This window comes from Rhincodon typus, chromosome 18, assembly GCF_021869965.1.
Source record: "Rhincodon typus isolate 14 chromosome 18, sRhiTyp1.1, whole genome shotgun sequence".
NCBI lineage: Eukaryota > Metazoa > Chordata > Chondrichthyes > Orectolobiformes > Rhincodontidae > Rhincodon > Rhincodon typus.
The window spans coordinates 21101602-21113804 of record NC_063349.1 but is presented as its reverse complement, the minus strand read 5'-3'; the positions used below and the strand labels follow the sequence as shown (position 1 = coordinate 21113804).

General features: G+C 38.0%; 1 protein-coding gene across 1 annotated transcript in view; it reads right to left on the bottom strand.

Moving 5' to 3' along the window:
- The window catches only part of LOC109920177 (voltage-dependent L-type calcium channel subunit alpha-1C-like), a 656132-nt gene that overhangs the window by 355831 nt on the left and 288098 nt on the right, over positions 1 to 12203 (bottom strand). The gene's annotated exons all lie outside the window — the stretch shown is intronic.

Here is a 12203-nt window from a genome sequence, read left to right as displayed (position 1 = left end):
CAATGAGGATTATTTCAGTAAAATACAGAATTATTGCAATGAAATAATCTAATTGATCCATTCAGATGATATTTTAAATGAGTCAACCTCTTTGTTAAAATTGGTAAATGTCATTGGTTTGTTCACAATTGCTCATTGTTACAATCTTTTTCAGTCTATCTTTTCTTTACTAGACTTTAAAATTTCAGCGAAATGCAGTAATTTTAAAATGGCCATTTTGAATATGAGGTTTGCTGGAAGCATCAGTCAAATCTGAATATCTTGGTAACGAACCATATTTTCTGTGATATCACTCAATTTAAATATTGCTTAAGCACTGTATGATACCTGCTTCAAATCTTAAAACATAGATGTAGAAACAGGTAGCAACAATATGCCCTTTGTGCCTGGTCCACAATTCAGTATTATCATGGCTGATCCTCTGAGCTTAATGCCATATTCCTGCTCTCTACTGATATCCCTTCATGCCTTTAAAATCTAAAAGATTATCTACTTTTTTCTTGAAAATATTCAGTGGCTTGGCCTCCACAACTTGCTGGGCTGGAGAATTCCACAGGTTCACTACACTTTGAGAGGAGAAATGTTTCCTCATCTCAGTCCTAAAATGCCTACCTCATATCCCAGACTGTGACCCCGGTTCTAGATTGTCCAACCAGCCAAAATATCCTCCCTCGTTCTAATCAGTCCAGCCCTATTAGTATTAAATATGTGTTTCAATCAGATCTTGTCTCATCCTTCTAAATTCTCATGGAACCCGCTTCACATTTAGCCACGGAGAATGCATCTGCCACATCTTTGCCTATTCGCTCAACATATCTAAATCACCTTAAATCCTCCTCAGTCATCTGACCCCATCCCTGGATCTCATGTGGTACAACATGGATATGGAATGCATTGATTTAAGTCATGAAGCCATAATTAACATTTGGAGAGTTGTTTTGAGACAAATAAAGATGGATAGATCAAGAGTGATCTACATTATTCCAGACAGATACAAGACCATTGAAGTGAAGAGTGGTGCAAGGGGATTGTGGTCAGCTGAAGGAATGCAAATCACCAGGATATACTTCCTGATCAAAAAAAGTGGACAAAATCTCTAACTTAGAGTGACAACACAGGACATCTACTCCAGTTCCTTTATGAAAGATGGTGCAAGTCTGCAAGATAGATCCTTGATGACATAACACTTTTTGTTGGACTTGGAAGTGAATGTCATGCTCTTTATTAGAATAGTGCTCAAGCATATCTGGAGGTGAAATGAATCCGAGCACTGTCCAACTATTGCTTCATAGTACATTTGCAGCCAGTACCAGTCAGCCAGTCTTGACATTTATGCCTTTGCAATACGCTTGGCACTTTGCAATAAAATTGATGTTAAGCTTTCCTTTTGCACAGGAAAAGAAAACACCAAATGTACAATTTATCTTCATCACATTAAAGAGATGTGTGGGTTACTTTTATGGATATCACTGTTTATCAGAACACAATCAGCAAGAGTGTTGAATGGAATAGGAAAGGTGAAATCAGTGGAAATCTTGATCACCATCAAAAAATCACTGCAACATTTTAGAAGTAAAGGATAATAATTTGATGTTTAGCAATCTCTAACTAAAGAACTAGAGACACACACTTGCGGACTCTATGGACAGGTTGGATACAGAAGTGTGAAACAATCCAGACATCAAATGTTTTGCCACCAAACTAATATTTATTGTGCAAGCATATACATTGTGCCAGTTAACAGGCTAAATTATGATTGTGATATTTTCAGAACATGTCAAAAATTCCATCTCCAGAGAACCAGCAAAAATTAGAAAATGATGTACTTGTCATGGATGGACACACTTCCTCCCATACCATCAAGTCTAATGGAGCTTGAGTATTGTTCATGTATGAAAATGCAGAGTGCACAAGAATGCCATTACCTTCGCAGCAATTTGTCTTGCATTGACATTTGCTTGAATGTAGATTGAACAATTGTCACAACTTTGATTCAGATGATAATGTTTCACTGATTTGCACATTTAAGACAAAATAAGTAAATAGGTAACAAATAAGAAAAAAAGAACAGGGAAAGAAACACACCACCTCAAACCCTCACCTCAATCACCAATCTCTATTATGAGTGAAGGGCTGTTTATAGCTAAATGGGTGCACATTGGTATGTTGGATGATAAACATGTACAAATTTTTCTCTGAATTTCAAATTGTCTTTCATGGAATAAATGGTCGACTTCCACCTGAGTAATGGACATAAAACACCTATATAAGTAAAGTCACCATAATCCCAACCTCCACAGGGCTGCCCTCTTATTAGAGGGTGGTGGTGGTTTAGCCTGACAGTCAACACACTTTAAAGAAGAGGAAAGGTTGAGAAGGAGAGCCCTTCACAGTAACCTCAGCCAATGTGAGAATTTAACCCATGCTTCTGGCATCACTCTACAACACAAACCAGTTGTGCAACCAACTGGACTATCTGATGTACACTTTGAGGTAAACAAGGCCATAGGTCAAGTGCAGAAAAATGTGATTAGACTAGTTAAGTGGTTGTCTTTGACTGTGCAGATGTGATGGGCTGAAGGCCCTCTTTCTTAGAGGTCCTCAATGAAGTACCTTTTAACCATTTCTTACACCACCAAATTCAAAATTCAGTAATAGTGCTCATATGACAGCACTGCTAGTTGAAAGAAAGTCCATAAAATCTAGTATTTTTCATTATTTTTGGCTAATTTTTGATAACACTCACTATTCAAACTTGTAGCTTTTGCTTCAGATGTTTTTAAAATATTGTTTCATTGGTTTTAGGGACTACCAAGATGAGAACTCAAAGCCAGAATATATTGTTTAATTGGCCAGAATATATTGTTTAATTGTGACTGGCTGTTAAACAGTTTCTGGAAGGAAAGACTGGCCACCTCAAAAGTAAGGGTTAAGGTATTGTTGCACTAGCTAATGTGAACTCAGGCTAAGACAGGTTAACAGGCTTTGGCATGGATCCATTGAGAGCAGGGAGACTTTATTCGACAATTATGCACACAAGAATTTATTTGGGAGTGCCTTATTTAGGGGGTATTTGATTGGATGCTATTGCCATCTCTTTCTATGATATGTGTATTGTGTAGTGTAAAGAGTAGTGATTGCAGTGAGGCCATCGAGGTAGATCTCACAGAGTATGAGTTCCCTGGTTGGAGGAGTTAACCTACTAACCTAAGTAAAGAGTCCTGCACCTTGTTGTCTCGGAAAAGCCCTGCACCTTGTTGTCTCGGATTCTCCAGCATCTGCAGTTCCTACTATCTCTAAAGAGTGACTGGTGATGGAATATTGACTGTCGTGGAGTTATTTCACAAAGCATAACTTCTAAACGTGGTCTAGTATGTTGGAGGGTAGCCACCTTCCAATCTCATGAAAAAAGCATTGTAAACAAGATGTGGTGTATTGCATTTCTGAAACTATTTACAGGTTATATGAATAGGCTCTACATTGCTACAAAGACTGTTGCAAGGATCTAGATTTAGGTCTGTCTCCCACAAAATTTCTCACTAAGTCCTCATGACATCGTCACAGTCATTAATGCTTATTGCATTCAATCAAGTGGTAGCCCTTTCAGATCTTTCCAGACCAATAAACAACAATATTATGAGTGTTCAGTGCTGACAGAAAAGATTGGATATTTCTGTCCTGAAATGAACACAATAGAGACAGAATGACAAACAAAATGGCACTGATGGCCAACACACCAGTTTGCCAAACCTATTCCCAACTTTGCTAACATTCAGTGTGGGATGGGGAGCAATTAAAGTTATCTACCTTGTTAATTGGCATTGGTAAGGTCATTAGGGAGCTGTTAAGAGCTGCCTCTCCTGACATCCTGAGATTTTCTTGAGATCAAGTAGCTTTAAGGAGCTCAATGAAACTGATGTGCTTCAGCCTGGCATAAATATGTGGCAGTGTACGGCAGAAACAATTTTATTTTGTAAAATAACTGCAAGTTTCAACAGAAAAAGCAGCAATGGAATTTTAATAACGGATATTTTGTGATCCTACCTCAGGTCCCAGCTCTACATTTGCCCTGGCCACTTTGAAGGTAAAGATCTTCTCAGCTGCCAATTTGGCCAGAATCTGGCATACTTCCCTGCAGATTGGCTTCCTTTTTTCGCCCCACACCCAGCCACTAATTGTGTAGCAGTCTGTCTAAAGAGTCATTAAGACCTGATCCCATGAAAATTTCATGACTCAGAAGGTTGGAAATAGGAATGAAAAGGTGAGCTTAGTTTGACCCTGCCTAATGGCTCCTGCCTCAAACAGGAAAATCCAGCCCAGCTGTCAAAAATAGAATATGTTCAATTCTTCAGAATGACACCTCTCAGCTTGAGAAATATAAACTGTGTGTATATTTGCAGACTTCATGTCGTTTTATAATGACACAATGTTTTAAAAAAAGTTAAATTCATAATTCATTCAAACAGAACCTGAATTGAAATAATATTATTTTATCATAAATAATTACATAAAATTTAATTCAAACTCACTGAGTGTTTTAATTCTTGAAACAAATGCACAGGAGAATACAATAGAGATGAAAATAGTGGAAACCACTTTGTCCAACAGGTATTAAATATAAATCTGCCTTGCACCGAAATATAATTAGGAGGAATGTTGTGATGCAGTGGTAGTGTCACCACCTCTGAGCTTAGGTTCAAGTCCCACCTGTTTCGGAGGTGTGTAACAACAACTCTGAACAAATTGCTTAAGAAAGTATCTCTGTGCTCATAGAATGTTGTTTGAGAGAGGAACTGTCAATAATGTATTGTTTAATTGTGGCTGGCTGTTAAACAGTTTCGGAAGGAAATACTGGCCACATCAAAAGTAAAGATTACGGTATTGTCGAACAAGGTAATGTGAACTTAGGCTAACATATGACAATATTTTGAGGTAGAAAGCTTTTAAAACTTTTAAAATTTGTTAAAGTTTTTTAACAAAGTATGTAACAGGCATGTCATTTATGGGCGTATCATACAAATATTTTAAAATTAGGCTCTGTAGGGAGTTTTGAAATCTTGTAGTTATTTGATATTCTTATACAGATCATTTGGACATCTGGGACAATAGCTTATTAATAGGAGGTGACACTACATACTCTAAGCATACGCATAACTTGCTCATTGCTGTCACCTTATCTTGGCAGTGATCTATTTAATTAATAAAATAAGACAGTCAAACAGTTACAAAAGTGATAAGAATGAATCAGGGGACAATGTAATGTAAACTGTGATATTTATATATATGTTTTTTTTTGACAACAGTTATTGTAAGTTTGGGCTTTTGGTTCGAGCCAGCAATGTGTGTTTTCTGTGTGTCTGAACATATTTAATTTTTAAGTATTTTTGTAGCCATGTTGATTTCTTTTAAATTTGTTTGAGATCTAGCTTTAGAATTAACAATTTTTTCTGCACCACTAATGGAATTTTGTTCACCTTAGATTGTTTTGTGACGCAGCAAGGTAAATAATGAGGGCGCAAAGTTTGTCAGAAATTCTTGGAACTTGTATTTTAATCTTAAGGGAAACACCCATAGTTCACAAAGAGAGTTTTTGTTTTTTTTAAACTCATTCACAGTATATGGGTGTCTCTGGTTAATATATTGCTTATTCCTTATTGCCTAGAACATAGTGAAGAGTCAATCGCATTACTGTATGTTTGGAGTCACACAGGCCAGATCAGGTAATGAGAGCAGCTTCCTTCCCTAAAGGGACATTGGTGAACTAGATAGCTTTTTTATGATAATCAACAATGGTTTCATGGTCATCATCAGACTCTTAATTTCAGATTTGGTTACTAATTCCAGCATCTACCATAGTAGGATTTGAATGTTACCTGGGTCTCTGAATTAATAGTCAAGCATTAATACCACTAGGCCATTGCCTTCTCAATGACTCTGCCTCCATTTACATCTAGGGAACAGTATTTCAAAGATTCATGACACTCTGCAAAAATAAAATCTGCTCATATCCATCTGAAATAGATGATCCCTTATATTAGGTACTGTGTCCCTTGTCAACCCTGATCAGGAACTTGCATATCTCACTATGTTCACACTTATTCTTCTAAACTTCAACAGATACAAGCCCAATCTGTTCAATCTTTCTGCATAAGATAAGGCCCCTCCTCCCATTCCCAGTATCTGCCAAGTGAATCTTCTCTGTACTGCTTCTAACACATCTATGTCCTTTCGTAAATTAGAAGACAAAAAGTGTATACAGTCCATTAGATTTTGTCTCACAGACGCCCTACATAACTCTAGCAAGGCATCCCCACTTTTATATTCTGTTCCCCTTGTAATAGATGAGAACATTTCATGTGCCACCTAATCACTTGCTGTACCTGCATACTAACTTCATGAGATTCATGCACAGGGTATTCAGATTCCTCTGTACTTCAGAGTTCTGCAATCATTCTTTATTTAAATAGCATGCTGCTTTACTTTCTACTGAAGTGGGCAAGTTCACATTTTCCTACATTATACACCCATCTGCCAATGTTTTGACCACTCACTTAACCTATTTATAGCCTTATGTCCGCTCTACAATTTACATTCCTGTCAATCTTTGTGTCATCAGAAATTTCAGCAATGATATACTTCGTTTGTCCTTCAAAATCATTAATATAAATTGTAATTAGTTGAGGCCCTGGCTTTGATCCCTATAGTAGTCCACCAATGACGCACTGGCAACCTGTAAAGGACCATTTTCTTACTCTCTGTTTACTGATCGTTAACCATGCTCCTGCCACACTGTTATGTTAACCCCTCTATTATGGGCTCCTATTTTTCACAGTAACCTTTGATATGTAACCATGTCAAATGCCTTCTTAAAGTCTAAGCACATCACTTTCACAGGCTCCTCTTTATCCACGTTATTTGTTGCTTTCCCAAAAATCTCCAGTAAATTAGTCAAACATGATTTCACTTTCACAAAACAACAAAGGCTTTGCCTGTTGCATTGAAATTTTCTAAGGGCCCTGCTAAAACCTCTTAATAGAAAATTCCAGCTTTTACTGAATGAATAATATTAAGATGATTGGCCAGTAATTTCCTGATTTCTTTCACCCACCTTCTTGAGTAGAGGACTAAAATTTCCTATTTGCCAATCTGATTTGACATTTCCAAAAACTAGGCAAACTAATGCCCCTCCTATTTCAGATGTCACTCTTAAGACCTTTAGATGTAATTCATCAGAATTTGGGGACTTCTCAGCTTTTAGACCTAATAATCACTTTAGTACCCTTTCCCTGGTGAATGTATTTGTTTTATGCTCTCCCTCCCTTTAATCTCCTGACTCGCACCAATTTTTGCGATGTTATTTGTATCTTATGTAGTGAAGACAAATGCAAAATTTCTTTCAATTAATCTGCCATTGCCTATTTTCCACAGTTACTTCCTCAGACTCATTTTCTATAAAACAAACTTTACTTACTCTATTTCTCTTTAAATGCATTTGAAACTCTTACTGTCTGTTTTCTATGCTACTAGCCATCTTTCCTTTGTACTTTATTTCCCCCTCCCTTATTCATCATTTTGTAATTCACTGCTTTTTTATATATTCTATTCAAACTTCTGATTTCCCATTCATTGTTGCAGAATCATATACCTTTGCTTTCAACTTGATTCAATCTTTAACTTCCTTAGTTATCCATAGATGATGTGTCCTTCTCACTTTTTTCTCACTTAGATGCATCTTTTCTGCATATGCCTGCCACTGGATATCTATGAACCAACTTAATTTTCAAGCTCACTTTAGCCAGCTCTGACTTTATGCCCTCATATCTGTTCTTATTTAAGTTTAAAACACTAGTCTTTGATTCTTTTCTCCCCAAAACTGAGTGTGAAGCAGCTTGTCTTTCTATTAAGGGATTAAGGGGATATAGTTTTAATTCCAGGTCATAGTTTAGGTTTTAACCAATGCTTGTCATTTTCCTTAGGAACAAATTTTGTTCATTATAAACAGATTATTTTGAGTTAATTAAATATTAATTAATTGAATTGAATTAATTGAAGTAAAGGCACTTCATTTATTCTACATAGTAGTATGAAAGACAATTGGATATTTTGGTAATTGAACATTTACAATAATGGTGTGACGAGCAGAGTCCTGACCTTTAATTATTAGTGCATTCCTCCTGTCACAGTTGTATCAATATTGTTCTGGGAATGTTTTCAGGATCAGAACATCTTAAGCATTAATTGGTTCTAGTCTAACCAATTCCAGTTAACAATTTTCAAATTCTCAAGGACACATTTCATCATTCATCCAAAACTCATATATACTTATATTCTAGATTTGATGAAGTCTCATTTTACCATCACCATATACTTGCTTACCTCCACTGGCTCAATATATGACTAATGTTTTAATTTTAAAGCTCTCAATCTAGTTTTCAAATGCCTCCATGGCCTCACTACGGGTGGCTGGTCAAATGGCAGGGAAAAAATCGCATGAAAGGAGCCCACTACTTTCCCATTTCTAATCAACATTGTCATCAGTAAGAGACACTCAAGGGCAATTTCCCAACTGGCCAGTATTTTTCCTGTGTATCAGGAAGGCATGATACTGCATGGCGTGGCAGCGAGAAAAATCCTTGCATCATTTCAGCTGGCTCCAAGGGAGGAGGCAATCCACTGTGGCTACTACATGGTCCAAGGACAGGCCCCCACAATAGAAATAGCCGACCTGCAGTTAGAGAACTGTCTCCAGATTATGATTCATCCAACTCCCACAGTGATTGAAAAAGGAGCCTGACTGCCTGTCACCAGCTTGCTGAAAAAAACTTGCCTTCATCTTTCAGGGCATTTCAATGTGGATTATTCTGCAGCCTCAGGCGTTACCCACTCGTCACTCCACCCATCAGTTCAGGGTCAGTTCCCTCTTTTGGATCTGACAGCCCCTTATCTCTAAAAGATTATACTGCCTTCTTTGCTCCAATTCTGACCTCTTGTGAAATTTTAATTCCTCCACCATTGGCAATTGTGCCTTCAGTTGTTTAAGTCCTCAGTTCTGGTGTTTACTGTCCAAATCTTTCCATCTCGCGACGGCCCTTTCCTCCAATAAGATGCTTCTTAAATCCATCTCTTTGAACCATGTGTCCTAATTCTTACATAACCCAGTGTCAAATGTTATTTGATAACTCTTTGAAGTGCTTTATGACTTGTTATTGCATTAATGGTGCTCCACAAACACAAGCTATTGTATTGCTTGTATGGAGAAAATTTAACAACGAGCATGATATAATTGCAAGATTTGAAGATTTTTCTGTCCTTATTAATCTAAATAGTTTACATCCTATATAATACATTGCTCTCATGGGTCAATCTTAGCTTTCTACAGACTTGAGAATATTTTCAATGGCAATGACATCTAGGTTACTTTTGATTTATAATGTGTCCAAGCAAAGCAAGCAGAAACAGAATTTATTTTAACATTTTAGCTTACCAGATTTCACACAAACCTCTTTAAAACTTTAAAAGCTCACTTCCAATGGTATTGCTCAGATAAATTGGGTTGTGAAACCTGAATGTGGTATTTAAATACAAAATACTTAACCTGGCCTATTCAATGAATGTAGCTGTTCAGCTATTCTATCTGGAGAAATTGTTCAAATAGACATATTCAGAGTCCTTGTTATAGAATACATTGAAAGTACTACATCATTAAAAATATTGGCCTAAATCTTCAGATGTGGATTGTGAAATAACTGCACAGAGGCCATGATCCTGTCATCAAGTCACCCGTTATTTACATGTGCATAGTACACCAGGTTTCACCAGCCAGCTTAAGCCTGTCCCTAAACTGAGGAGATCTTCGGAGTCTCCAGTTTCTATCTGTCAACCAGGGCTCCCTGATTGGCCTGGGTTAACAACCCCAATCAAGGATCTCATGGTCAATGAGACCTACCAGGCCCTGATTCTAATCACTACAGATTGGAATTCCTACTTTTGATCCAGATCGGACAAAATGTTACCTTTTTATCTCTGTACAATAATGTTAAGGCCCAACGTTCTAAGCAGAATACATCCCAATGGATACAGTGCAGCAAACTGCACAGCAGCATCAAAGTGGATCTTAATAGAAGTTGTTCCCCTTTTTATAGCAATAACTGCTATATTCTAATAAATAGGTGCACAGTTTAGAGGATCCAAAACCTCTTTGACAAGCTACTGACAGAAGGAATGTGTGTAAATTAGGTGGGTAAGGGACTGGAGTGTCAGGTAGATAAGTGGGAAGTGCAGTAATGGGTTAGGATGACAGGTATGTGGGTGAGAAGGTGGAGTGGCACATACATGGTAGAGAAATATCTAGTGCAGATGTGTGAGGGGCATAGGTGGCTAGTAAGTGGGTGACAGGTTAGGTGGCAGGTAGGGTGCAAGCGATTGGGGGGGATGTTGTTGATCAATGTGAATGATTGGGGATCAGTTTTGAAGTTATAGCAGGTTTCGATTTCTCTACCATTTCTTGCATAACTATCCTGGTCAGTAAGTTGGAATTCTCCAAAGTCTCCAAATCAATATCAATCTCAGTGCTGGAGGCACTTCCAGAAAATGCAAGGTCATTGCCATCAAAGTTTAAATGTCCTAGGCAATTATCGTATAAACAAGAATTCCAAGGCGTCCCAATATGAATCTGTCATCCGGTCTCCAAATATCTGGAGAGCAAATGATCTGGGCTATTATCTTAAACTGCATGGAGGAATAGTAATGGTGTAATGCAAATTTTTTTTTGACCTAATCCCATTTGCCAGCATTTAGCCCATATCCCTCTAAACCCTTCTTATTCCTCCAGATGCTTTTTAAATATTGTAATTGTTCGCGCCTCCACCACTTCCTCCAGCAGCTCGTTCCATACACATACCACCCTCTACATGAAAAAATTACTCCTCAAGTTCTTTTAAATCTTTCTCCTCTCACTTTAATCTATGCCCTCCAGTTTTGGATTCCCCCAGCCTGGGAAAAATACCTTGGCTATTCACTCTATCAGTGCACCTCATGATTGTATAAATCTCTATAAGGTCACCCGTCAGCCTCCGACGTATGACGGAAGAAAGCCCCAGCCAATTCAACCTCTTCCTATAACTTAAATCCTCCAGTCACTTTCAAGTTCACAACACGTTTGCTCTAGCAGGGAAACCAGAACTGAATGCAGTATTCCAAAAGGGGCCTAAACAGTGTCCTGTACAGCCACAACATGACATCCCAACTTCTATACTCAATGCACTGAACAATAAAGGCAAGCATAACAAATGCCTTCGTCACTACCCTGTCTACCCGTGACTCCACTTTCAAGGAACTAAGAACCTGCACCACTAGGTCACTTTGTTCAGTAACACTCCCCAGAACCTTACCATGAAGTGTACAAGTCCTGCCCTGATTTGCCTTACCAACAATGCAGCACCTCCTATTTATCTAATTTTACTCCATCTGCCACTCCTCAGCCCATCTGATCAAGGTCCCATTGTACTCTGGGGTAACCTTCTTCACTATCTGCTACACAATTTTGGTGTCATTTGCGAACTTACTAACCTTACCTCCTATATTCACATCTACATCATTTATATAAATGGTGTAAAGCAGTGGATCCAGCACCCTTGTGGCACACTGCTGGTCACAGGTCTCCAGTCCGAAAAGCAACCCTCTACCACCACACTCTGACTACTGTCTTCAAGGCAATTTTGTATCCAATTGTCTAGCTCCCCTAGATTGCATGTGATCTAACCTTACTAACCAGTCTACTATGCAGAACTTTGTCAAATACTTTGCTGAAGTCCATATAAATAACGTCTATTCTTCTGCCTTCATTAATCTTCTTTGTCACCTCTTCATGGAAACTCAATCAAGTTAGTGAGACACAATTTCCCACACACAAAGCCATGTTGACTATCCCTAATCAGTCCTTGCTTTTCCAAATGCATGTAAATCTTCTCCCTCAGAATCCCCTCCAACAAAGGCTGATTAGGGATAGTGAACATGGCTTTGTGTGTGGGAAATAGTGTCTCAAAAACTTGATTGACTCTTTTGAAGTAGTAACAAAAAGGATTGATGAGGGCAGAGTGGTGGATGTGATTTATATGGACCTCAGTAAGGTGTTCAACAAAGTTCCTCATGGTAGACTGGTGAAGAAAGCGTTTGGTATGCTTACCTTTATTGGTCAGTACGTT